The sequence below is a fragment of the Dasypus novemcinctus genome, chromosome 5 (assembly GCF_030445035.2).
Source record: "Dasypus novemcinctus isolate mDasNov1 chromosome 5, mDasNov1.1.hap2, whole genome shotgun sequence".
Taxonomy (NCBI): Eukaryota; Metazoa; Chordata; class Mammalia; order Cingulata; family Dasypodidae; genus Dasypus; species Dasypus novemcinctus.
Window position 1 is genome coordinate 29,730,720 of NC_080677.1, and position 27,427 is coordinate 29,758,146.

General features: G+C 42.6%; 1 protein-coding gene and 1 non-coding gene across 2 annotated transcripts in view; both read right to left on the reverse strand.

The window, feature by feature from the left end:
* CHN2 (chimerin 2) overlaps positions 1-27,427 on the reverse strand; it is a 290,985-nt gene that overhangs the window by 72,474 nt on the left and 191,084 nt on the right. The gene's annotated exons all lie outside the window — the stretch shown is intronic.
* LOC111763704 (U6 spliceosomal RNA) lies at positions 11,218-11,324 on the reverse strand. Its single transcript, XR_002796521.1, has one exon. It is a non-coding gene; the product is annotated as a U6 spliceosomal RNA (small nuclear RNA).

Sequence of the window (27,427 nt, forward strand, 5' to 3'; positions counted from 1 at the left end):
GGACTTCTTTAAGGAGATTTTGGAAGTCATCAGGTGGTTCTCTCTGGACCTGCATCACCAACAATATACTTTTAAGGAGCCACTTCTTAGAGCTAAAAATCAAAGGACTGAATTTGAGCATGATAATGTGAAGCCCTGGGAATATCAGACAATGTTAATGTTCTAAGAGGAAAAAGAAAGATAGAAAGTTTACAAAACAAGGAAAGATGGGTCAGAATCCCAAACCTTTAATATAAAATAAGGTACCATAATGCCTTTGAATAAAAGGTTAGAACTAGAAAATGCAGGACTCAGGTATTGTTTCTATCAAGGGCCATGCCCTTGAAATATAAAGCTACTCACTCAGAATATAGGTCATTAAGTACAACTAGCTCAAGTTCATGGGGGAAGTTTCTGCAATTTCCTACTTGCAGTGGTTCTACAAAAAGTTTGTCAATAAGGTTTGCCCATCAGATTTTAAAAAATATGGATGATGGCACCCCATCCCAGACAAACTGAACCAGAATTTCTGAGGGTGGAGCCTTGTATTTGTATTACTCCCAGCAATGGTTGATTAGTCAACCAGTAACAGTCACCTAAAATAGAACATCACTAGAGATGCAAAGTGTGAAGGGGTGTTCCCTGAAAATAAACCAAAACTAAATAGCATAAAACAACAAGATCTAGATGGGATAAGAGGAGAGGAAAGATAAAGTTTCCAAACAGTGCAAAGAAAGTCAAGCTATCTTGGCTATATGATCTTGATATGAGCACCGAAAGTGTAAACTAGGTACCTGATATTTAACTAAGGAGATAATTAAGCCAGTTTGCAAAGATTTAGCTAAGAGGATGTTCATTGTAGAGTTTCTTGTAATGTGGAATAGAATGAATGAACATAAACATTTAACCATAGAGGGTAGTTAATTACAGTGCGTCCATCCAATGGATTGCTATGCAGCCATGAAAATCATTTAATTGAAAGATTACTTAACGCTCTATAATAATGTTCAGAATTAATGACTAAGAGAGGAAAGGCAGCCTTTGAGTTGTCAGATAATGAGATGCCAAGATTACTGTTGTTAAGATTTAAGTAATATTGCATGAATCTCTTGAATATAAATAGTATTTATTTCAACCAGTAGGAAACCCAGTGGCCCATCAAACATTTTGGGCTACGTATTCCCACATGGATCTGCTTCCCTGCTTTTCCTGATGCCACGCCCTGCTTGTAGATTTCTGCTAGATGAACTGTCCCATTTCTCCCACCATCCTCTATCCGCTACTGTTTTACATTAGAGTGCACCACAATTCCTTTATTCCCCACAGGTTCCACCCTAAAAACTATGTGTGTAGCATATTTTATGAAAGGGAGAAGGGTAAGATGAGATGGAAAGGGATAGCTTTTTTTATGTTTTCTTTTTCTGTTAGTATAAGAAGTTTTATTTTTAGAGAAGTTTGAGGTTTACAGAAAACTTTTTTAAAAGCACCACCTAGCAAACCACTTAAAAGTGTATGTTAGACAACAGTGCTATAAAGTTCCTCAGCTCTTCTCAGTGGCCTTTATACCCCCACGAAGCTCTAGCCTCTTGCTCTGGACCCCAAGTACTTCCAGTCCTCATCTTTTCAGATTGTTTTTTTGTTTTTACTTAAGAAAAAGATAGTTTTTCTATTTTACCCTTTTTCCTTTTCATAAAATGTTTTGAGGACATTCCTTTTCATAAATGACCTATCAAGTTGTTTTCCTAAACAAAGGTTTATCTACTCACGAGAGAAATTACGCTAAGCCCCTTAGCAGGAAGAAGCCTCTGTGGACTACTATGGCTTTAAATAGCTTACTTCCTGGACAAATATGCACAGTGGATGTCTTGGGAAGGTATGGGTATGGATGCCCATCACACTTATTCAAAATCTATTTTGGTAGATTGCATCATGTTCCCCACAAAGACAAGTTCAAGTTCTAACTCTTGGTCTTGTGGTTGTGAACTCATTTGAATTAGGATGGATTTTAATCCCCTGGAGTCCTTATAGGTAAAGGAAATTTGCACATGGTAGTAAAGTACACGTCCCCCCCCCCAAAAACAAAACAAAACAACAACAGGAGGAGACAGAAAGAGACAGATTGACATGTGACAGAGGCAGACTGTTTGGCATCACCAGAATGCTGCAGGTTCCAGAGAAGACATGATACCTTGGTTTTGGACTTACTGGCATCCAAACCTGAGAGATAATAAAATTTTTTTTTTTAAAGTCAACCAGTTTGTGGCATCTGTTATAGCAGCCATGGTAAACTAGACATCTATATTTTCTAATTTGTACACAATGACAACGTAAAATTTAAGTTAATTTTGTAAGAAAACAATAAAGTTATTTAAATTTTAAACTGATTTGTAAAAGATACAGCAACTACATATTTATGTATATATGTGGTTATTGGACAGAAATACCATCTCCACATGCTGTATTTTTGTTTGTGTCTTCTCATTATTCAGTGAGCATGTATTATGCATTGATAGGCTCAAAGTGCAAAATTTATTATGATTGTTAAATTTTACAAGAAGCAACTACCTGAAATCGAAGTTTTGATTAAAGTGCTCTTTACTCCACAAAAAGTTAGGATTAGTATACAATCAAAGAAACCCTGGGAATTCAGTCTGAATATGTACTGCGAGCCCAATACACAGGAATTAATTTCCGTTTGTATCCATTGAAATTTATTTATTCAGATAACCTCCCTCTACCCACTGAAGAGAGAACCGGAAGCCTTCAAATTGGTTAGGTTGTGTAGACATAACTAATTAATAACAATGAGTGAAAATGCTCTATGTAGTGTTATTAGCCAGAACTGCTCTCTGATGAACTTGGACTCTTCCTGGGGATGTCACATATGGTGTGTCACCGGACTCAGCCCTGCTGAGCACTCGATGCCAAATGTGATTAAGCGTCCAAAGGCAGAGCAGCCTCTATTTACCCAATGGTCAGGGAGAAAGAGGGGACACTTGGGGCCCACTCGCTTAGCTGCCATGAAACTCTTTGAGATCTAAACTCCGCCTTCTCAAATACTTGTTGAGTGTTTGAACACTGATAACATTCTTTACTTTCTTTCTGGGACTATCAATAACAAACATCAGTACAGGCATATAAAAACAAATTTACTCTCTTAAAAAACGTGTGGCTACATTCTCTGGTCCTTAAGATGCTGCCTCGCCTGACTATTCAAAGTGTGCTCCCTGGGCCAGCAGGGTGAGCTCCACTAGGAGCTGGTTAGATAGAGGTCGCCAGTCCTGCTCGTGCCCTTTCGGGAGATCCCCAGGTAACACGGCAGACAATGAAAGTTTGGGGAGCATCACTCTAGAAGTCTAGAGTCTCTAACTCAGTCTCACTGCCAGTGCTTGATATACAAAAGCATTTGCTTTTGCCTTTTAGATGCTAAATTTTAGGGCAAACAGAACCCAGTGAGAGACCACTTCATTCTACACTTTAAAGTGCTGGACCGATCGACTCTAATCAATCCATCTTTCACTCCTCAGCATTATTCAAAACATGAAAAAATATGGTAGGCTAATGAGACAGCATCTCATTCCACATAAATGGCCATTATTAAAAAAAACAGAAAACTGTAAATGCTGGAGAGGATGTGGAGACATAGGAACACTCCTTCACTGTTGGTGGGATTGTAAAATGGTGCAGCCTCTGTGGAAGACAGTTTGGCGGTTCCTCAGGAAGCTAAATATAAAACTGCCATATGATCCAGCAATTCCTCTACTAGGAATATATCCAGAAGAACTAAAACCTATGACATGAACAGACATCTGCACACTGATGTTCATAGCAGCATTATTCACAATTGCCAAAAGATGGAAACAACACAAGTGTCCATCAACCAATGAATGGATAAACAAAATGTGGCATATAAATATGATGGAATACTATGCTGTAGTAGGAAGAAATGAAATAGGAACAAATACGATATCATAGATGAATCTTGAAGACATTATGCTTAGTGAAGTAAGCCAGACACAAAAGGACAATTGCATGGTCTCACTAATATGAACTAAATACGAAGATTAAAGGTATGGAGTTAATACCTAGAGTATAGGTTATTAGGAGATAAGAGGAGGGCTGAGAAGGACTACCGATGCATAATGTATGTAGAAGTTTTAATTAACTTGACTATAAAAGTGTGGAAATGTATAGAATTGATGGTAACACATTATAGTGAGTAAATCTGGTTTATAAATGGTATTGTGGTGGAAAAGAGTAGTCTAGGGAATGTAAATGTCAGTTGAAAGAAAGCTAGAGAATAATCTAGGGACTGAATAATACAGTGAACTCAGAGGTGGATAAGAATTGTGGTTGATGGTACAAATGCAAGAATGTCCTTCTGTGAACTAGAATGAATGTACATCACTATTGCGGGGTGGTGGTAATGTGGAGAAGCATGGGGAAAATACAATTAATGTAATCTGTGGACTATAGTTAACAGCAATACTGTAATATTCTTGCATCAATGCCAAAGAAATACTGTGTTAATTAATGGGGGGTGTATTAGTCAGCCAAAGGGGTGCTGATGCAAAATACCAGAAATTGGTTGGTTTTTATTTATTTGGGGTAGGACCTTACAGATACCAGGCCACAAAGCATAAGTTACTTCCCTCACCAAAGTCTATTTTCACGTGTTGGAGCAAGATGGCTGCTGACGTCTGCGAGGGTTCAGGCTTCCTGGGTTCCTCCTTTCCTGAGGCTTGCTTCTCTTTCTTCTGTGGGCTTACTTCCTGGGGCTTGCTTCTCTTTCCTCTGTGAGTTTACTTTCCAGGGCTCCAGTTTAAGGCTTCAGCGTCAAACTTCAGTGTCAAAACTCCAACATCAAAACCCTCCAACTCTGTCGTTTGCCATGCCTTTTATCTGTGAGTCCCCACCCACCAAAGGGTGGCACAAGAGGTTTACATAATTACTTAATCAAGTAAACCTATGAATCCTCTATAATCTAATACGCCCAGAGGAAAAGATCAGTTTACAAACATAATACAAGATTTCTTTTTGGAATTCATCAATAATATCAAACTGCTACAGGGGGTATGGAAAAAATATGCCAAATGTACACTATGGACCATAGTTAGTGATAATAGCCTGATGATAGTATCTCATAATCTGTAACAAATGTTCCACCACAGTGTGGCGTGTTGGTGAAGGAGTGTTGTAGGGGAATTCTACATATGTGCATGATTGTTCTGTAAGTTCAAAACTTCTGTAATAAAAATACATTTTTAAAATATATGGTAGGCTCTTCTAGTAGAGTTTAGAGAAGTGTGTATGAATTTTATCTCAGTTTAATGATTTCCTAGGGTGCTTTAGGAAGTCTATTCACTCCAGCTCCAACCGCGGTGTGAGGGAGGTGCCGTCTCTGAATCTTAGATCAACGGTTCTTAAGCTTTAGCTTGCATCAGAATCACCTGGAGGGCAGGCATATTAAAATACCAAAAGCAGGTCCCCTCCTCCAGAGTGTCTAATTCAGCAGATTTGGGATGGGGCCAGAGAATTTGCATTTCTAACAGGTTCCCAGGCAATGCTGATGCTGTTGGTCCCAGAACCACACTTTGGAAACAACTTTCATAGAGCTTTCACCTTTGGCTTCTTTCAAATGGCCCTTAAAAAAATAGATGGACTGAACGATAGACTTATTATTAATAGTTCATATTGTTGACTCTCTTGTTAAGGTTCTGTGTGTATCTTTTCTGAATACTGCAAACAGAAAATTTCCTGAAGGCAGGGACTGTGTCTTTAAGGCATCTGCATCTCCCAGGGCAGAGGGTGGGTAACAGGCACCCAGTAACTTTCAGGACAGAGCCTGGCACTGGGATAATGAGAACCACATCAGCAGTGCACAGCTGACCAGGGTGGGGTGAAGGGCAAAGAATGAAGACATTTCAGAAGCAAGGTTCAACTGCATAACCTTTTCTGAGGAGACCAAAGCTCTAGCCATTTCAACTATCTCAATGCACCTTTCAGTTTAGCAGGGGGATAATGCCAGATTTTATTAAGAGAAAAGGTGGCCAAGAGGAAAGGTCCTCAGTGGTGAGAAGGCTTGCTGCACAGGAGGGCAAGTCATCAGTTGATCTCTTCTTGATGTGGTATCAACAGAGAGCTACAGGAGTAGCATTAGGTTCCTTCTAAATCAGGGACACTACATCTGGGCTTCTCCAGGACACTTCCGGTTTATTCCTAGAAATCATGCCTCATTTCAATCTTAAAAGTCTACGATTTGGATATATGATATAGTTACCCTAGTACAAATAAATCATTTATGGTCAAGACCAGGAAAATAACTAGCTACTTCATGCCTCCACGCCTTTGGTTCCTGCCAACTCCCTTCAGTACAGTCTTTCCAAATCCTACACTTGTTTCAAATCTCATTTCATACATAAGACTTTTGAGTCAAAGTCCCTTCTTGGGTTTCCAGACCTTTCTTATCACAATAGAGCAAAAGTCAACTATGACCTGGAGTTTTGGTCTTTCTTGTACACATTACTTCTTGACAATCAGAGTACTTTAAAAAAATTCACCTCTCATAATTGCAGCACCTGCCATTCAGCACTGTGGGTGCACAACACATATTTGCTGATTTGAACAATGAATGGAAGAAATAGCCCTAAATACAGACCTCTGCCAGTAAGGGTTGGTTCCTCTGAGGGGAATACTATTTCTGTGCCAGGGCCACAATTCTTAACCATTTTCTGGAATGTCTTTTTATATACTATGAGTTACAAAACTGTCAGCTGAAAGAGGAATGTCAGAGTTCCAGACCCTCAGTTGTCAGCTCTGATTCCACAGAAACTTTTTCTTCTGGTTGCAGCAGCAGCCAAATTATAACTCGAGAGGAAAATGATTATTTTCCAAAAGCCCAGAGAAAACTGCTGAAAATACCCTCGCTGTGATCAAAACAATAGGAGATAAAGTAGGATTACCCATGATGCATAGCTAATCCAAAATATTCCAGGGACTATTATAAAAATGACTTCACGTTTGTTGTCTTCTGTTCTCCAGTCTAAAAATATGAGCTAAATATCCGCCTGGTATATTGGCAAGTACAGTTAAATCTAACATATGTCATATAGATTTACCAATTTGGGTTCCTTCCAACGCATAGGTCCACCCACACTCCCATTCCCACAGACAGCTTTCTGTAGGCTCACCAGAGAGCAGAACGAATTCACTGTTACATGCTTGTGCATACAAGGATCTCGGCAAAATTCTTGCTGACTTATTTGCATTTAGGGTAAGGTATTAAGTTGTAATTATGACTCAATTGTCTGATGGTCAGAGTTTGAATGTCATCTATCTAGATCACAAAGGAAAAAACAGGGTGACAGTCTCTGAGAAATGAGATATATCACACTTATAGGGGTTGAGTAAAACGTAGGCTCCAGAATTAGGGGTTTTAATCTTTATTTCCTTCTAGGTTGCTCTGGCTAGCAGAATGGAGATAATGAATCTATAGGGAAGGAGCAGCGGTGGTTGGAGTTCATAGCTTATGGCTAAGAGAACGGCAAGAGCCACTAGGTTAGAAAACTTATTAGCCTGGGACTGTTCATTGAGGGAACTCGCAGCCCTCAGGAAATCCAATAGCTCTTTGTGACAACACAGTATTATAGCAAAACATGTAAGTCAAGCTTCTGGGTCGGGGTGTTATCACTGAATGTTTCTCCTGAGGAATAGATAGGGAATTTCAAAGTAAGGTGCGGCATCTAAGGGCAGAGTATCAAAGGAACCAGTGAGAACCAGTTTCAAGACTCTTGGATTCTACATTCACTTATTCCTGGGGCGGGGTGGGGGTGGGGTGGGGGGGGTTGTTGACTATCGGGAAAGGATTCCTTGGATTTCTTTGGAGCCAGCTCAGGTAGCTGAGTTGAGATAGGGGAAAGGTGGAGAATGTTTCCCCTTTCACTGCATACATAGCGAGGTGGGCCTGGAGAGGCTTCCTTGAAGAGCTGCACACGTACATCCACAGTAATAGAGGGGTATTTGGTGTTGATGCAACCCGAGGCATCTCAAGGTGAGGCGATGTGGCTGTAGGCAGATGAGAGGTCTGCATTTGAGAAAGAACAGCATTTCTACCTAAAGCAGGGCAAAAACAAGTAAATGCTACCTGCAGACAAGAAGTAAGGTACATAGGAGAGAGAGTCGTCCAGGAGTTTTTCAAAGCTGGGGCCATCTGGAAAGTTATGGGGACTTAGAAAGAGAATCCTTTGTGAAGGGGACAGCTGGAAAAGAGGGGCTAAGGGGGAAGTGACCACTGGAGGGATATGTGCATAGCTGGCAGGCCTTCTCCCCACTGCCCGGATAGTTCCAGTTCACGCCTGTTGAAATGATTAATTATTAATAGTGCCCCCATTTGCTATTACTTTCTGGTATGGATGATAAATTATCCGGTCACCCTATGCATTACCCATGTCATAAGAACTGCAGTTAAAGGGGTCCAATGTAGCAACTCCTAAGGACTCACAAATACACCTGCCAGGCCTAATGAATGCAAAGCCTTCTTCTGATAGTAGCAGTCAAGTGAGAATTCCGCGCCCCCCGCCCCTGCATTTCTACCCTACAGGTAGCAAGTCGGGGAACTTGAGTGAAGAGAGAAAGAAGCTGATCTCAACCCATTGTGTAACACATTCCTTCCATGTCAGCCACAGCTGGGGGAAAAGAGATTTACTCTATATTAAGCTTGGATTTTTTAGTATTATTCAGGACTGGGAATTCTAATGATCAAAACAAGACTGTGCTTTCAGATTGTAAGTCATGGCAGTACTATCACTTGACACTAGTGGCCAGAAAAGACAGAGAGCCTGCCAGAGTTTTCATGCCAGTGGCAAGGAGAAACTTCTCCAACTGTAAGAGTTTTAATTGGACAGTGGTAGAAAAAAGTGATGAGGCAATTTGATCATTTGGGTCATGTTTGCATATTTGATCATTTGAGTCATGTTTGTTCCACATACCAGATATATTTATATTGGTTTCCCTCTGGGAAATTCTCTGTTCCTCAGCCACTTTCACCTTCTTTGTCAATAGGACCCTGATGTGGTATCCAGATCCAAGGAATTGATTGAGACTGATCCTCCTTCCCTTCTGTAAATGACTGACCTAGTGGCAACATGTCACTTGTACCAGCCAATGAGATGTGCTGGAAAGGCTGCTGGGGGAGGTTTTATTCTGGGAAGGGGAAGGGAGAGGTCCCAATTGCCACTGCCTCCCTTGCCCTCTACACTTGGTCTTGTGATACCTGGCAACAGAACAGCTATCTTGTTGACCACCCAAGAGGGATGGCATGGGGGAGGCTGGCAGACGGGGAATGAAAAATTTTTGGGCCTGTGGTGAAAGCATTGGTACCAAAGCCACCCTGAAACCACCCATCCTGGACTTTGTTAAGGAAACAATACATGTCCTAATGGTTTAACTCTCTGTTCACAAGACTCTCTGCTCTTTACAAAGAACTGCTATCTTGAAACGCTAAGAAAATATTAAAATATGTGTCCCTTGCAAAACATGATTTGTGTAAAGCACAATATAAGTGACTATATAAAGGGGATTTGCTTTTTGTAGGAACAGGGTGCTTACGCTCCTTACTTAGGTCTTATAACTCTAGTAAATCAAAATATAAACAATACATAAAGCAAAGATCCAGCTATGAACCTTTACACATGCTAATTACACATGGGTCCCTGGTATGAGAGAAAGCATAATATAGCACAAAAGCTAGTCACACTGTTACATACACATTTCTAAATGTAAATGAAACATAAACATCTCAAATTAATCTAATCACAACAAATTTAAAACTAAACTTCCTACCGTAAAATTTTGTCTAAGCTTACACTTGTACACACCCAAAGCTTTAGAGCTTTAAAACCACATAGCTCATGTCAGTCACAGACCCTCTAGGCACCTGAACCTTGATGTATAGGGATCTGTCTCTCTGGATGTGTGTGTGTGCATGGGTGGGTGAAATGTTAAGTCATGCTTTGTTCTAAAAACTGTTAAGCTGGCTGACCTCTGATGTAGTTTCCAAAGGTCATCAATTTCTCAACTAAAAAGTAGATTTTGCAAGCGGTATAGGATATCAAAGAAGAAACCAAACTAAACCAAATGAAAACAAAGAACCTCTCATTTTATCCCCAGCCATCCTTTGCTGTTGCTTTCAAAAGGGATCAGAAATGTTTACAGAACATTTCACTCTTATTGTTTAACCACCTGATTGGGTTCAGTTCTAAAAAGACTGATAGCTCTTCTTTCACTCCTTTGGCTAAATGCACAGCTATTTCAGATAAGTCTCCGCCAACTTCTAAACTACTGATGTAAAAAGAGGCTCGTGTTACAATGCTAAAATTTTTGTAGTTGTCTGAATATGTTTAGCCAAAGATTATTGCCCTTGAAAAACACAAAGCAAGATACTAGACACACATACGCAGGACAAAATTCAATAAACCCTTGATAACTGTCAACTGTGCAAAAACTTTGAGGTGGTGACCTAACCCATTTCCGCTTTCTCTTGTGTACACTTGGCCAACCACATTTCCCAGCCTCCCTTTTGTGAGGTGTGGTCATGTGACTGAGTTCCAGCTAATGAAATATGAGCAGAAATATCTGCCACTTCCAGGACTGGTTCACAGAATCCTCCCCCACTGTGATCCTCCAGGGACATTCTGCCAGCTGGATAGAGACATCTGAGAATCCGTGACACCGGTGCTCCAACCTTTGGTCTCAGAATCCTTTTATACTCTTACAAATTATTTAAGACCCTCAAAAGCTTTTGTTTCTGTGGTTATACCTATTTATATTTACCAAGAAAAATTTCTGAATGTTCATTAACTTGTTAAAAAATAATTATAGACATAAAATGATACAAACCCTAAATGTTAACAAAAATAACATATTTATGGAAAATAGCCATATTGCCCCAAACAAAAAAAATTAGTTAAAAATGGTATTGTTTCAAGTTTTTACAAATCTTTCTTATGTCTAGCTTAATAGAAGACAGCTGGACTCTCACATCTGCTTCTGTATTTGACCTGTTGTGATATAATGTTTTGGCTGAAATATAGGAAGAAAATCCAGCCTCTCACAGAAATATAGTTGGAAATATAGTTGGAGAAGGGAGGACCTTGCACACCTCCTGAAATGGTCTCAGAGACCTCTGTAGTCCTAGCATCAAACTTTGAGAAGCAAAGATCTATTTATTGATTTAGCTTTTAAAATATGGAATGCTTCACAAATTTGCTTGTCATCCTTGCACAGTGCCCATGCTAATCTTCTCTGTATCATTCCAAATTTAGTATACGTGCTACTGAAGTGAGCACTAGATAAAGGCATAGCTATGACATGCAAATGAGAAATGAACTTTGTTTGCATTAAGCTACTAAAACTTGGGGTTTATGTGTTATAGCAGCTAGCATTATCCTAATTTAACCACTAACTGACACAGTAGCGGCCTATAAAAGCATTTACATATACCAAGTCATACAATCCTCACACCAATCCTATGAAGTTGCTCTTAAGTCTCCATTTTAGAGATAAGGAAACAGGTACAAAGAGGTTAAGTGAATTATACAAAGTCGCACAGCTAGCAAACAAGTCTGGTTCAAGTTCTTGTTCCCAATCATTACACCCATACTGTCTACTGACCTTCTCCAAATATTTCCCATCACCATCTTATAGTTCACATCCAGTTAAGCAATGCAGGCATGAGCAAAAAATTACAAACTTTCACTAAAGATTTCTTGCTGGAGACAGATAAATGGGTGGCAGCTAGGAGGGGGTGATAGGCAGAATTCTAGGTGCGCCCCCAACCTTTGTCCCCTAGTTTTACCCTCCTAATTATGTTATGTGACATGGTAAAAAGGATTTTGAAGATGTAATTAAGGGTACTAATCAACTGACCTTAAAAAGGGAGCCTATCAGGTGGACCTAATCTAATCACACAAGCCCTTTAAAAGCAGAACGTTTTCTCTGGCTGTTAGTGGAAGCCTGAGAAGGACTTAATGCTCCACTACTGGGTGTGAAGATGGTGGGGGCCATGGGAGAAGGAATGCGGTGGCTTCCAAGAGCAAAGACCAGATCCCAGCTGACAGCCAGTAATGGAATGGGGCCCTCAGATCTACCACAGCAAGGAACCGAAGTCATCCCATAGCCTGAATGAGACTGGAAGTGGATTCTTCCCCAGAGCCCCCAAGTAAGAGCTCAGCTCAGCCCCTGCCTTGATTTTGGTCTCATGACACTCTGAGCAAAGAACCCAGTCAAGCCCACATGGACTTCTGACCTAAGACTCATGAGCTGACAAACGGGTATTATTTTAAGCCTCTAAGTTTGAGGTAATTTGTTATGCAGCAATAGAAAATAGAGGGAAACTCAGGGGAGACAATCTGTCTCAGGGCACTCTCTTAAGCAAGATGGCCTTTCTGATGAACAGCCCTAATGCTGGCAACTGGGGGGAACATTCTAAGTACCAGCAAGGTCTCCTACACAATTAAAAAACAAGTAAAAGAAAGTCAAACTGCATATTTCCTTGTCAGTATTCTCAACCTACCTCTATCTTAAATACAATAATGCATAATAATTTATTATTATAGGCCCCAGCAAAGGTAAGAAAATTCTTAGGGCAATATTTTTCAGGTAAAAATCCCCCAAAGACCTACAAGCTAAAGTCCACTTGTAAAAAGAAGTCTCAGAAAGTCCTGGAGATAACCACCACACTCATGAACATAATGTTTGTGCCCCAGATTCTCAGGGCTTTTATTTTTTCTTACATCATTATGAACAATTTTTTTTTCAAGGGAGACATACACATGTATTTGAGAGTAAACTATGTGGATATTATTATTTATTTTTATATCTTGTAGTGTCTTTAAGAAAATAGGCTACTTAAAATACAATAAGGGGAAGTGGACTTGGCCCAATGGATAGGGTGTCCACCTACCACATGGGAGGTCCACGGTTCAAACCCCAGGCCTCCTTGACCCGTGTGGAGCTGGCCCATGTGCAGTGCTGATGTGTGCAAGGAGTGCTGTGCCATGCAGGGGTGTCCACAGGGGAGCCCCAAGTGCAAAGAGTGAGCCCCGTAAGGAGAGCCACCCAGGGCGAAAGAAAGTGCAGCCTGCCCAAGAATGGTGCCACACACACGGAGAGCTGACACAATAAGATGACGCAACAAAAAGAAACAGATTCCCGGTGCCACTGATACAGATAGAAGCGGTCACAGAAGAACACAAAGCGAATGGACACAGAGAGCAGACAACTGGGGGGGCGGGGGCGGGGGAAGGGGAGAGAAATAAATGAAAAAGAAATCTTCAAAAAAAATACAATAAAATAGCAAGTAGAAAAACTAAGATTAAAACAGGAGAGAAGTCAAAACACCCATCTAAACTCACAAGGTTCTTTACTTTTGCTAGAGATGGGTCTGAGTTTCTTAGAAGCTAAAAAGGTTCTTAGGGCCCATAGGTAAAAGGTAATCAGTTGCTGAGAATGAAAACAGTTTTTCTAGGACACTAAGAGAAAACTTATTTATGGGTTGCATCATGAGGATAGGCTAGGTTTTGCTGCACAAAAAACAATCTCAAACCTTAGTAACTTATATCAACAAAGATCTGTTTCTCACTCATGCTCCATGTCCTCTGCTATTTATCTGGGGGTGCTGCTTCATGTCTCCTCCTTCTGAGATTCTGGCTGGTGCCTGGTTGCCATCGCAAGAGGAAAAGAGACTCCTGTACACTGGCATGGTCTGCCTACAATGCACGGTCTGGAGGTGACATACATCATTTCCTGTCATACCTCACTGGCCAGAACTAGCCATATGGCCCTATTCAGCCACAAGAGGGCCAGGAAGTGCAATTCTATCATTGCCTGAAGGGGGTGGGGACGAGTACTAGCCAACTAACAGCGACAACTGATGGCGACCACACAGGTCATTACCAACGGTATAATATAGCACCACATCGCAATTAATAGAATAGAGTCTCCTCTGACCATTGGGTAAAATCCTTCGATGCAGGCAGAAAAGCATCATGCCAATACAATACATGGCCACTCCTTGTGGGACCAACATAATGAGCCCCAAGATGCAGTTCTTTGATGGCCCTGGATAAGGTAAGGACAACAGCCTCCAGGAACTAGGCAGGTAAAGGGGATGAGGGAAGCTGGCGGGATGGGGCTGACACAACCTACCCAGTACCTGTCCCCATTTGAAGAGGTGGGGGTGGGGTGGGGTTTCCTTACTTTCGGTAGATTTGTTGCCATATGCAGCAGTAAATGTTGGACTATCAGATCTGATTTTTTAAAAAAGAGAACTGCTGGAGATCTGGGTTTATTTGTAAAATCACCTAGTTTTAAAATATTCTTTAAAGCAATGGGCAAGCCAGTCAAAAGACACCTGTCAGCCAGATGTGGCCTGTGGCTTGCCCACATGTGGGGAAGTCCTAGGTTGATGGCCACTTACAGACTCACTGGTTTTGACAGTCAACCGAGCTGAAGGCGATGGTGATGGCCCTTTGGGCGAGGGCTACCGAAAGTGGGAACTCACAGCACCGACAGGACAAGTGAAGGCTGAATGCCATCTCAGGACAGGCCCTTGATGCTGAAATCATGGCCAAAGAGTTCCTGGTTCTAGAGGAAACAAACTTCCACCAAGAAAACCCTAGGGAGAGAGATTCTAAACTCAAGGAGGGCTGGAATTTTCTCAGTGTTTGTTCACCACTAATGTTCTCAGCACCTTGAATAACATCTGGCAAAGAGGAGGTAGTCAATAAATATTTGCTAAATGAATGTGGGGAGTGTGCATGGAACTAATTTCAAAATCTGTTTCTGGAGAAGGAATACATGTATTTAGGCATTTTTTCCACCAAAGGACACCCCAAAAATAGTTCCTTTTTTAGGACATTATAAACAGCCCTAAATCATTTACTTTGAACAGAACCTCCAGTGGTAAACAATGGAACTATAACAACATGGTGCTTTTTCCTCCCTATAAAAATGACTTCTATAATAACAAATTGTTCTACCTCTCGCTGTCCCCAAGTAGCCCAGCCTGGTGGCTGCAGAGTGGCCCTTCCCACACAGTGCATGTAGCCCTGAGGACCTTGTTGCAGAGACAAGAAGGATGTAGCTGTGAAGGGGGGTGGGCCACAAACCAGCGAGAGGACATGCTGTTGAAAAGGATGCTGGCAAGGAGAGGTGGCAGCTCCGTGCTCCCACGGAAAGAAGGTGTGACTCAGGCAGAAGGGGAGGGGAAATCCCTGAATTGACTGAATCTTCCTTGACCATGAGACAGAATGGAAGCTCCAGATGGAAAGTGCACTCAATTAAAAAGAATATGAAGTCACCCCTTCTTCTCCCTGCAGTTCGGAGCCCGAGGGTTCACACTCTCTGAAGTAGTGCTGGGAAGCAGGCTTGAGGTGAGCATATGGGGTGGGAAGGAGTTAACGGGGGGTGGGGGGGTGGGGTGGGGGTGGAAGGGGTGCTGTCAGGAGCAACACCTACGGGAGAGAGCACTTCAGACAGAGTGGCCGTCAGCAGGTGGTCTAGGAGCATGAAATACATGTCAGAGTCATTTCCTTCTGCTTTCCATCCTGGGTGCTAAATGTGTACAATTCTGGGAACCTGAGGGATTCACTCGGTGCTCCTAATGCAGTACAAAGATCTTTTCCATAACATTTCATATACTATGTCATATACTGAGAACTTGTATGACAAAGCAGAAGTCAAGAACATGGCCTGGGGCAGCCTGCAGAAGGAGGTAAGATAAAAATTGCACATATGTCAAAAGGCATTGTAGCAGTGTAAATTACAAAGTGCACGTTTGACTGCAGAGACCTTGCCTGTATTTCACATATGCGTTAGTTCCAATTTTCCCCAAGTGTGTTCCTCAGAACATCAGCCTTGAGATGTGCTTGGCACTCAAGCTTTCCGTGGTCAGAAGGGGCGGGAATTCCTCTGGGAGGTTCCTGGCCGACACCAGCCTCCTGCGAGAATCCAGCTAAAAGAAACCTATTAGCTTTGTAAACTAGCTTTATTTGACCACAGGTAATATCTTTTTTTTATCAAAGATTTATTTATTTATTTATTTCTCTCCCTTTCCCCCCACCCCCAGTTGTCTGTTCTCTGTGTCCATTTGCTGCGTGTTCTTCTTTGTCCGCTTCTGTTGTTGTCAGTGGCACGAGAATCTGTGTTTCTTTTTGTTGCATCATCCTTTGTGTCAACTCTCCGTGTGTGTGATGCCATTCCTGGGCAGGCTGCACTTTCTTTCGTGCTGGGCAGCTCACCTTATGGGGTGCACTCCTTGCGCGTGGGGCTCCCCTATGTGGGGGACATCCCTGTGTGGCAGGGCACTCCTTGTGCGCATCAGCACTGCGCATGGGCCAGCTCCACATGGGTCAAGGAGGCCCGGGGTTTGAACCACGGACCTCCCATGTGGTAGGCGGATGCCCTAACCACTGGGCCAAGTCTGCTTCCCCATGGGTAATATCTTAACATCTCATGGAAACACTGTATGGTTCCAAAAACTTATCAATGTAAAGCAAGCAGCTTAATAATTAGTTTTATTTTTCTACGTAAATATTTCTTTATGAAAGCAGCAGTAAGGATGTGGACTACCCTGTCTGCCTCCCTCCCTCCCTTCTCGCTTTCTTTCTTTCTCTCTCTCTCTCTCCCTCCCTCTCTTTCTTTCTTATCCGTGAAGGAAACTCTCAGCCGAGGCTATTTCTCTGCTAATAATGAGTGAGTCACATTATAGGAACAGCCGGTGAGAAAGACCATCTAATAGGTGTGGACAAGACTTTAAAATCTGACCACGCAGATGTGTTAGAGACTTCATTTCCTACTAAGATTCTGGAACTGAATTCTGAACTAGCAGTCTACCGGTGACTGGAATTTATCATATGTCTGCGGGGTGCCAGCCGCTGCACCTGTGTGTCCTTTACATCCATCCTGAGGACATTTCAGCTGCGAAGGCTAAAGGACCTGCCCCAGGCCGGACGGAAGGGGCAGAGCTCAGCCTGGGCTGTGTGGCTGCAGCGTCCTTGCTCTCCACTGGGCTACTCTCCCCAGGCCTCTACCCGCCCCTCATTCTTCTTAACGTAGACCAAAAATAGCAAGGAAGTGCTAGAACAGAGCCAATAAAACTAACGGGGAATGCAATTGCCCAAAGAGAGCTGCTTACAAAGTCTTCACTTGGGAAACCATACAAAAATTAGATGATCTCTGACCTTTTATATTTGTTGATTTTTAAAAAGTGAGTACAGATATTTCCAAAGAACTGCATGCATTTTTCCATCGTAGCAGGCACTTTCATGTCCACAGGTGCTGTAAAAATATACCCACATTCTGTAGTCTTCACGCTAACAGCCACCAAACATTTGACTGAAAATTCTGTGTTCTTGTATGAGAGTGTTTTTGTTGAGAAAAGTTGTTTGCTTCCCTGAAGGCATAGGCAAGAAAGGATGAGAAAGCTGGCAGCTTCTCACAGAGCCCCGTTTGCTTTCTCATGTGGCCATGGCGGGGAGCAAGGACGAGAGGGCGCTCTCGGCCCAACCGTCAGCCCCAAGTGGGACCCGCCCCCTCTGATGACCTTCCATGGCTCTTCCCGTGGGATGTAGACTCACAAGGGGCACTTGCAGACATTCGATCCATATCCGCTCATACGACTCCCTTTGGCTTTCTCCTCCAACAGCTATTTTTCATTTTCAGCTCTCCTTCCCTGAGCTGCCAAAACCAATCACCAGGCGACTCCCCACTGTGGAGATGCAGAAGTGAAGCTGTGAAAAGCATGGGCCACTAATGAGATCCCATCGGGCAGGTCGAAGAGTCGCTTCTCCTCTGTGTGGTGAGGGCAGCAAGAGGGGTGCTTGAAATCCACCCACTCTCAGCCAGTAGCCTCCACTTCCTCCACCCCCAAAACCGCTACCAGCGCCGTTTTGACTAGTACTTCCTTCCTGACATTTCTAAGAGGCAGTAAAACAGCCCAAAGGCAGGCAGGTAGGAGGAATTTCTAACATGGGGTCTACCCTGGAATAGACAAGGTCCCCTGAGCAGCCCCGCCAGCGCTGACCCTGCTGTGAGTCCTCCACTAAGCGGGTTTTGGATCCATCTTCAGTATATGTAGTGAATGGCAATTATCTACGTGGGTGAAATACACCCCATTTGACCTTCATTGAAAGTACAAGAACAGTGTTGGGCCCATCTGCTTCTCTAGATTGAATTTTTATCTGGTAGTAGCTTCAGAACATGGTGGTGGGTACAGAACATCTAACAATTTAACTAACCAACTAAGCCATCCGATAACAAACAAGCAAACAAACCCTCCATGTGTCTGCCCCTAAGGGCAAATGATTTGGGGTTCTCTACAGACTACACACAGGCATTCACAGCCACACACAAGAATGATGTACTAGTTGCCAGGTCTTAGAAAATTTAACAAGAACTGCCACCTAGTGCCAAATGCCTAATACACTGACGAGTCTTCTGGATGAGCCAGGATTTGAGCCCATCAGGGTCCTTCCCAGGCTTGTTAAAGAGCATCCGAGCATGCTGAGAATATGTCAACCACCGGGACTGGCAAAGCTACTGGAGACATAAAATGCTAATTAGCCCATCCTGTGGTTGTCAAATTTGCTTTAAGGTACTTGGGATTTAAACATTTAAAATAGGTAGGCAAAGGGAAAAGTGGCAGCCTGCCAGGTCTGACAGCCCTGTGTTCCAGATTCGGCAAAGGAGACCACTTTTTTCCAGCTCTCCTGCTCTGCTTGCGAGAAGGAAGCAGAGGGGATGCTAGGACCTGCGTGCCGTGGGGAAGCCTGGGCACCAAGGAGCTCTTCCCTCCATTCTGAGGGCAGCCGTGCCTTCCTAGCCTCCCTGGAGTTGGCAGACAGGGCAGGTACATACATGGACAGAGGTAATGGGGAGAGGGGGGAAGTGCTGAGCCTCTAACTTAGGACATGTCACTCAAAGGTGTTTTGTTCTAATTAAGTCCACAGGGAGAGTTCAGGATAAGCCAGAATTCTAGATTCCAGAATAAAAGAAATTATCTCCTGGAGATCCACTCCTGATTCAGGAGCTTGCCTATGCTTGACTTGGCTATGAAGTAAGGGTTTCTTTAATGCACCCCATTAGGAGAAAGAACACAATAATAGTAGTTTTTTTTTGGGGGGGTGACAATTCTCACTCTGGGCCTCCTCAGCAAATTTTCTGAAAATGTCAAGAACTCAGAACCTAGAATGCTTGTTTCCGCCATGATGTTCTCTCACAGGCTTACTGATACTTTCTTCCTGATCCCAGCTTCAAGTATTGCTCAGCATGGCCTAAACTTACTTAAGTAGCCACCTTTCTACTCCAAAACATTCCCTGTGAGGGAAAATGTGTGAAACTTAGCATGAAAATGCCAACGAAAAAACAAAATGTCTGCATTTTCAACCAACAAATGGAAAAATAAAATGTGGTACATAACATATGTGGCAGTTTGAAATTATTTTATGAATCCTACAAAGAGAAAGCTTATCTTTCAAAACTAATCTATTCCTGTGGGCATGATACTCTTTGATTGCATTAAATCTGGTTGAGGGACCTTTGATTAATTAGTTGATAAGACTGTTTTAGGGGTTTTGATTGACTACATCGGTGATGTGGGACTCAGGCTGAGTCTCTGCCCCCTTGCTGGGTCTGATATTATATAAACCCAGGGACACAAAGAGAGACAGAGGGACAAAGAAAAGGAAGCCGCCGTATTTGACCCTGTGAGAGAGGACTAGAGCATCACCTAAGCACAAAGCCCCCAGGAGGCTGGGCCCACAGAGCAGCTCGAGAAGAGAAAAGCCCTATGTCTGACAGCTGACCGCTGAGCTCTGGGAGCTGGGCTCGGAGGATGGTAGACTGTGGAGGGGAAGGCAGTGACCTTGGCAGAGATTGGCCGCCACCTTCGCCGTGTGGCAGCTGACTGGTGAGAAAGCATCGCTGATGGTGCCTTGGTTTGGATTTTCACGGCCTTGGAACTGTAAGCTTTCACTCCCAATAAATCCCCTTTCTAAAAGCCAACCCTTTTCTGGTACTTTGCTTCGGTAGCCCTTTGGTAAACTAAAAACAACATGCAATGGAATCTTATTCAGCCTTAAAAAGGAATGAATTTCTGATACATGCCACAACATGGATGAACCTTGAAGACCTTACGAGAGTGAAATAAACTAGTCACAAAAGGCTGTATTTTATGAGTCCACTTATGTGAACTATCTAGACTAGGCAAATTCATTGAGACAGGAAGTCAATTGGAGGTTAGTAGGGATTCAGGGGAGGGGGAATGGGAAGTTACTGCTTCCCATTGTGAATGTAATTAATGCCACTAAGTTTGGTCTACAAAGATACGCAGGTGTTCCCTAAGGCAGAGCAGGAAGCTGGGTGCGAGGATACTGCAAAAATTAGGACCATCCTGTATAAAGGCCAAGAGGCACGAAACCAGCTGCTGTGCTCAGATGACTTTAATTGTTCTGATTTGGTGGTGACTTAGACACATCTGCAATAGGAAGCTGATGGGTCTAACAAAATGTATGTGCAAATGAGGGTTGATGGGGGCTGGAGGGCAGGTATGCCACACCAAGGACTTTACTTACAGGTAGCTGGGAGCTCTAAAAGAGGCTCAAATCCAGATGCCAGGGCTTTGGATTCCAGCTCACTGGCCAGCCTGTTGGTCATGAATAAATTACTTCAGCCACCCCAAGTCCTCCCTCTTGGGGCCACTGTAAGTGTTAATGAGCTAACAAGCCGAAAGCACCTGCTACAGTGCCTGACACATGGTAGACACTCAATGAATGGTAGTGTTCCTTTTTTCCTTTGTGACCCGGGTGAATTTTACATTTACTGGGAGTGGGGTGGAATTCAATGAAGTAAAAACTTTCAGTATATGACAATCTCAGAGTTCAGTGGCTGCTCCAAAACAACAACGAGAGAGAAGTAGGTCACACATTGCTTATCATTTGTGAAGACAACTATGGTTTCAATTTCCTCTCATCCCAATTGATTCCATCATGATTGGAAGAAATGAGATGCACGCTTGCTGCTGAAGATGTGCTTTTCACACTCATTACTTTGGGATTTAGTAAAGGCATAGAGAGCTTTAAAATATTGCCAAATCCTTTTAAAATTCATATAGCTCAAGGCTAAAGATGCACACAGGGATTTTCTTACAGAAATCACAGAGGTAGGCATGTTTGTCTGTAATGAAACTTTTCTTCTGAAGGAATTCCCTTAGCCATATGTGTTTCTTCATAAGAACAAATTAGTCAAGAGTGGAAGATGGTTAAAATCACACCACAGACAGACTGAGGACTAATATTTGAAGAGGGAAATAATTCCCACTCTAATGCTTTGTTTAGAAGCTTTACAATTAGACACAAGGCAAACCTGTTTACTTTGTCAGTGTGGCATAGTGGAAAGAGCAGCTGAAGTCAGAAAAGCCACACATTCCAGTTCCTAACAGCTAGTTATATATCTGGCAGGTTATCAGTTATATGACCCGGGCAAATCATTGGCATCCCCAAGCCTCAGTTTGTTTTTTTTTCCCTAGTAATGAGGAGGAGCCCTAAAGTTACAAGATCATATGAGGCTGAAAGAAAAAAAATGTAGGATTATAATGGATTGAAAACTATGGCATGGTCAATAAATACAAAGGTCATTATTATATTTTTAAAAATATCAGTTTCCTAAAATCATTCAGGACATAAAAGTAATAGCAGTCGGGTATCTCGTGAATTGCTTTACATGGAATTTATATATACTATGGAAAGATCATATCTTTAATATATAACTGCACAGAGGAAAGACATGTTAGGACATGCTTTATCCTAAGTCTTTTCCTGCCTCTCAATTTGAGTATTGAAGAAGAATCTGCTGCAAGTGAAATGTTTAGGTGTAAAAATCCTGACAGTACATTCTTACCCATTTCAATAAGCACTAGATGGGCCCTTTCCTGATTTAACATTACCGTTTTACAGAAGGATCAAATGGACTATTTGATTGAAATAAAAATGAACCTGAATTTGAATATGTGACCTTGCTCAACGATGGTGACACGTGTGTATGAGCAGTCAACCGAAGCTCAACATAAACCCAAAAGCAAAACAGGACTTGGACTAAAATATATCAGAATAGCCTGGGAGAGGGTGGGCTCCAGGCATAATTCTGTTAGGGGCCCAGACCATGTCTTCAGGACTCAGTTTCTCTCTCTCATTTCCAGGCCCCAGTTTTTCACCTTTTCACACCCTGTCTGGTGGCAGGAAGGCCCCACTTCCTGAGGAATCCAGGTGGGAAAAAAGGCAAAAGATCCTCCCAGAACTCACAGTGAAAGTCTATTGTGTTTCATGGGCTCTGTCTTGATCACATGTCCATGCTGATCCAGTCACAGCAGCCAAGGAAATGGAACCCTCCCACCCATCAGCCTTGAATCACAAATCTACCTCAGGAGTGCAGCTGGCAGGGGGGGGGGGGTGGATTTGACTCCACCAGAAGCAAAGAAACAGAGTGGGAGCAGAGTGGGTCTGGGTGCAATTTCCAGAAGAGAGCAAATGGATTCTGAGTGGCAAAAGTGACAGCTATTCACTATGCTGATGGCAGTGGGAGGACTGCTATGTCCTGGTCTGGTGGGCGCAAAACTGGTAGGTTCTTTATTTGGAGTATCCATGGGAATCACCTGGGAAGCGTGTGCAAATTACGCAGGCCCAGGATGAGTTCTGTTGCCACCTCCAGTTGAGAGCCATTGGGAAGAGCTTGGAACGTCATCATCAGGGCAGACAGTCTGTGAGTCGAATCCAGGCTGATGCTTCCTCACCCTTGCATAGTTTCTGCAGGTGGACAACAGTCCTAGGTGACAGAATCATTTACCTCACGTAGTCAACAGGATAAAAGCGACGTAATTCCTCTCAAAGCACCTCCCAGAAGATGTACAAATACCAGCCTCTCTAAAGAGTATCCTTTTCCTCTCTCAAATGTGTGCCTAGAGGAACACCTCTCAAAGTGAGTTCTGTGGACTTCTGGGGGGAACTCAAGGCCCTTTCAGGAACCTCATAATGTAAAAACTATTTTTATTAATTGCCCTTTACACTGGTTGACATGGCAACTAACCTTTATGAAACTTAAGTCGCTAAATTTTGGTCTAGTATCAAAAAATAATATCCACATCTATTAATACCTGAAAAAAAACTATTAAAATATACCTCTTTGCCCCCCAGTTACACATCTATGTAAGGCTGGGGTTTCTTCATACCCTCCAACCTAACAATAGATCATCACAAGTTGAACACAGTAGCAGGTGTGAGAATCCAGCTGTCCTCTGTTAAGCGAGACATTACAGACTTTTACAAAAATGTAAAACAATACCAAGGTTCTCACTATTTTTTATTTGGAAAGTATTTTCTCCATAAAAATATGTTATTTACACTAACACATTACTTATTAGTATTATTTCTAAAGGAATTAATATTTAAAAGTTTTCTTAGTTTTACCTTCTAAAACAGTAATAATCAATAAACATAGCCTACATTTGGGGTCCCCAATAATTTTCAAGAGTATAAAGAGGTTCTGAGACCAAAATGTTTAAGGATCTCTGAGCTAGAGTAAACCAGATCACTAGGACTATTTTTTAAATTGAACTGTCCCAGGCTCACTGAGCTTACATAAAGAATTAGCACATCCTACAAAATAGACGCCCCAACCATTGCACAGCCTGATATGTGCTATAAAACTTGAGGAAATGGGGATGATTCAATGGGTTCATTGCTGAACATTTGTTCTTGCTCATTACTTTCACATCTGTTCAAGGTTCCGTCCTTTGAGAGAATTTTAGTATGTAATGTTAAAAATTTTAGCCACTAGATGGCAAGATTTGCATAGACAATACTTTAGCACCAGCTGTATCTCTAGCAGATTCCTAGAGATTTTAGATGGGACAAATGAAAAGTGTTTGGCACATCTGAAACCAGCACACCCTGAATGTATTATGGTAATTCGTTTTTGTTCTTGTACATCTCTAACTCTGAAGCCAGTGATAGTGAGAGATTGATAAAAAGAGATGCTTTCTGATAAAAGGGAACAGAGGAGACTCATCACATTTTTATAGTTAAGTATCTTCTTTACCAGCGGTTCTCCACTTTGGCTGCACATCAGAATCACCTGGGAGCTTCTAAAATCCAGATGTTAGGTCTTTCCCAAAAAATTACATCTGAATTTCTGGGAGTGGGGCCCAGGAATCAGTATTTTTGAAAACTCTCCGGTAGATTCCAACGTGCAGCCTAGGTTGAGAATCATAGTCCTATAATCTTTGTCATTAAGAAACCACCAACTGTTGCTAAAAAAAAATACACATAGCATTTACCATATGACCCAGGAATTCTATTTTCTAGGTATAAACGCAAAAGAATTGAAAGCAGGGGTTCAAACAGGTACACCAATGCCCACAGTGACACTATTCGCAATTGCCAAAAGGTGGAAGTAACCCAAGTGTTCATTAACAGACAAATGGATAAACCAAATAGGTATGTCCATAGAATGGAATATTATTTAGCCATAAAATAAATGAAGTTCTGGTACATGCCACAACATGGATGAACCTTGAAGACATCATGCGAGTGAAACAAGCCAGACACAAAAGGACAGATATTGTATGACTTCACTTAGATGAACTAACTAGAATATGCAAATCTACAGAAACAAAAAGTGGATTAGAGGTTGGGAGGGCCAGGAAGAGGGGGCACGGGGAAGTCAGTGCTTACTGGGTGCAGAGCTTCTGCTTGGAGAGACGGGAACGTTGTGGCAATGGATGGTGATGACTGTTGCACAACATTATGAATATAATTAATGCCACTGAACTGTATGTTGAAAGTACTTAAAATGGGAAATATTATGTTGTATATATGTTACCACAACAAGAATACATTTTAAAAAAAGAAATAAAGATGAATGAAATGATGAATTTTACCTCGATTAAAAAAAAAATTCGTCTGGGGGAAAAAGCTACCAAATGGCCCTAAGGAAGAGGCAATGATTTTTCCTTCTCCTCTCTCCAAATTTTCTTAGCCCTACTCCTGTTCATTGTTTCCTATCATTTAAATATCAACCAGTAATCTGGGAAAAGAGGTCAGAGAAAAAGGATCAAAGCAAATCTCAGAACCAACTCATGTAATCATAACCACTAGAATTTACAATCGTAGAAACGTTTTCATGGAGGATTTTGTTGTATATGTAGAGGCAGAGAAGAATGCCCAAATCGAAAAAAAGAGGATATATCAGAGTCTTGAAAGGTAAGTGGCATAAAGAGAAGGTGGAATGGGAGTCTTCAAAGAAAATGCTCCCCCAAATGTCTGATAATCTTTAGTTCCCTGTCTGCCCCCCACTCTAACCCAGCTTCTCAACCTTTGGCTGGGTTGTAAAATCACCTGGGAGCCTTCAAAAAACAGATGTCCAGACCTTAAAGTAGAGATTTTGATTCAGTGGGTCAGGATGGGCCCAACATTGGTACTTTTTAAAAGCTCCCAGGGTGACTCTAGTGTGCAGTCAGTTTGAGAACCACCGATCTAATCAAATCAGAAATTGCATGATAAATCCCACACCATTAGGGGATTCTGTCTTAAAGTAACGTTGGGAAAACCTAGTTTCATGAACGAATGTAATCTAAGTTCACATCCATTCCGCTTTATGCCCGTGTGTGCCGGAGCAGGGAGATGGATGATCAGAGTCATTACTGTACCTGCCACTTCTACTAGTAAAGTTACACTCATCTTCATTTATCCTTGACTCCTGAGAAAAGGCTGGTGTGTCAGTTACACGTTATTTCTAAGGGACCTCCTGCAGGGAAAATCTACAGGTTTTCCAGACCTTGCAATGTGAGCGTATCCTCTTCAGTTCTTGCGTGCTTTCTACATTAACAATCCAGGCTCTTTCTCTGCATATGAATACAGCATCTCTGCTTAGTGAAGGGCAACGGGCAACATGCCATAGTGTTTCAATCAGCTGTCCTTGAAGTCACAGAGCCTCCCTCTCCTCCAGGTAAAGGGTCCCTCCGTAATGGCATGGTCGTGGGGCCCATCGAGGGAAAGGGCTCTCTCATCATCTCACATCAGTTCCCACGGTTGCCTCCGAACCCGGTTTGCTTTTAGGCAATTTGCAAGATGCCAACACACAGGGCAGTAGAACTGCTGTGCCCAGGGTTGTGTCTCATCCTCACCTTGTGTTGCTTGTTCTCTGTTCGCCACCCTCCCTCCCAAGGTCATTCTCGGTCCTAACTCCCAAGCTCATTCTCCGGGTGGTGGGCACAGTGGCCCCTGTGGCCTGCAGGCTGCTTTGTCCTCTAGCTGCCATATGGGTCTCGCCAGTGGGAGGCAGAGGCAGGATCAAAGGGTGGAAGGAGCGAGAAGTCGGGTGTTTCTATCCCCCTCCCCACCCTTGTTGGTAGTGCAGCAGTTCAGTGGCAGATCCTTGATGGACTGGGGGAGACCCCTTTTTGTGAGCCCCCTCCTGTGGGAGAGCACCCTCTCATGGGCGGCCCCTCCTCCAGCTCCCATCTGGCTCTAGCAACCCTAGAGCCCTTCCCTGGGCCCCTCAGCGCCCGAGTGGTAACTGCTTCTGGCCATTGCCAGCCCCTGGGAAAGATCCCTTATTAAATTAAGTTCTCTCCAAAATCCCAGCTGAATGTGTCTTCTGTTTCCAGCTAGGGCCCTGACTGCCGGAACACCTATCTTAACTGCTTTCTGAATTGATATTGTACTTTTCAATTATTCATGCTGGAGGCACGTAGGTGTAGCTCATATGCCTCAGCAATCAACTTAAAGGTAACCTCAAAGTATCAGGTTCCTTCAAGGCATTTTTTCCTATATGAGCTTCCACGACATTCTAGACATCTTGGAAATACTCTTTAAAAAAATAATAGGCAGGTACCTCAATATTCGGTTCCACAAAACAAAGGGGTTGCACAAGATGATCTACAAGAGTCCCCTTCTCCAGGCTCTAGCTTCTTCCAGTAGATACTATGAAGAGGCTGTGAGTGGATTTTAGCAGTGGAGGAAAGAGCACCCACAGAGAATGGGCTGGAGATACCATCACACTGTCCTGGTGTATTTGTGAAATGCTATTCTTTAGAGTAAATGTTCATTACATTTTTTTTTAAGATTTATTATTTATTTATTCCTTGCCCCTCCCCTTTGTGGCTTGTTTTCTGTCTCTTCTCTGTGTCCATTCGCTGTGCGTTCTTCTGTGTCTGCTTGTCTCCCTTTGTTGCATCATCTTGCTGTGCCATCTCTCCGTGGGTGTGGCCATTGGCTCTCTGCAGGTGTGGGCCAGCTTGCCTTCACAAGGAGGCCCAGGGACACGAACCCAGGGCCTCCCAGATGGTAGACGGGAGCCCAACTGATTGAGCCACAGCCGCTTCCCTCCTTACATTTTT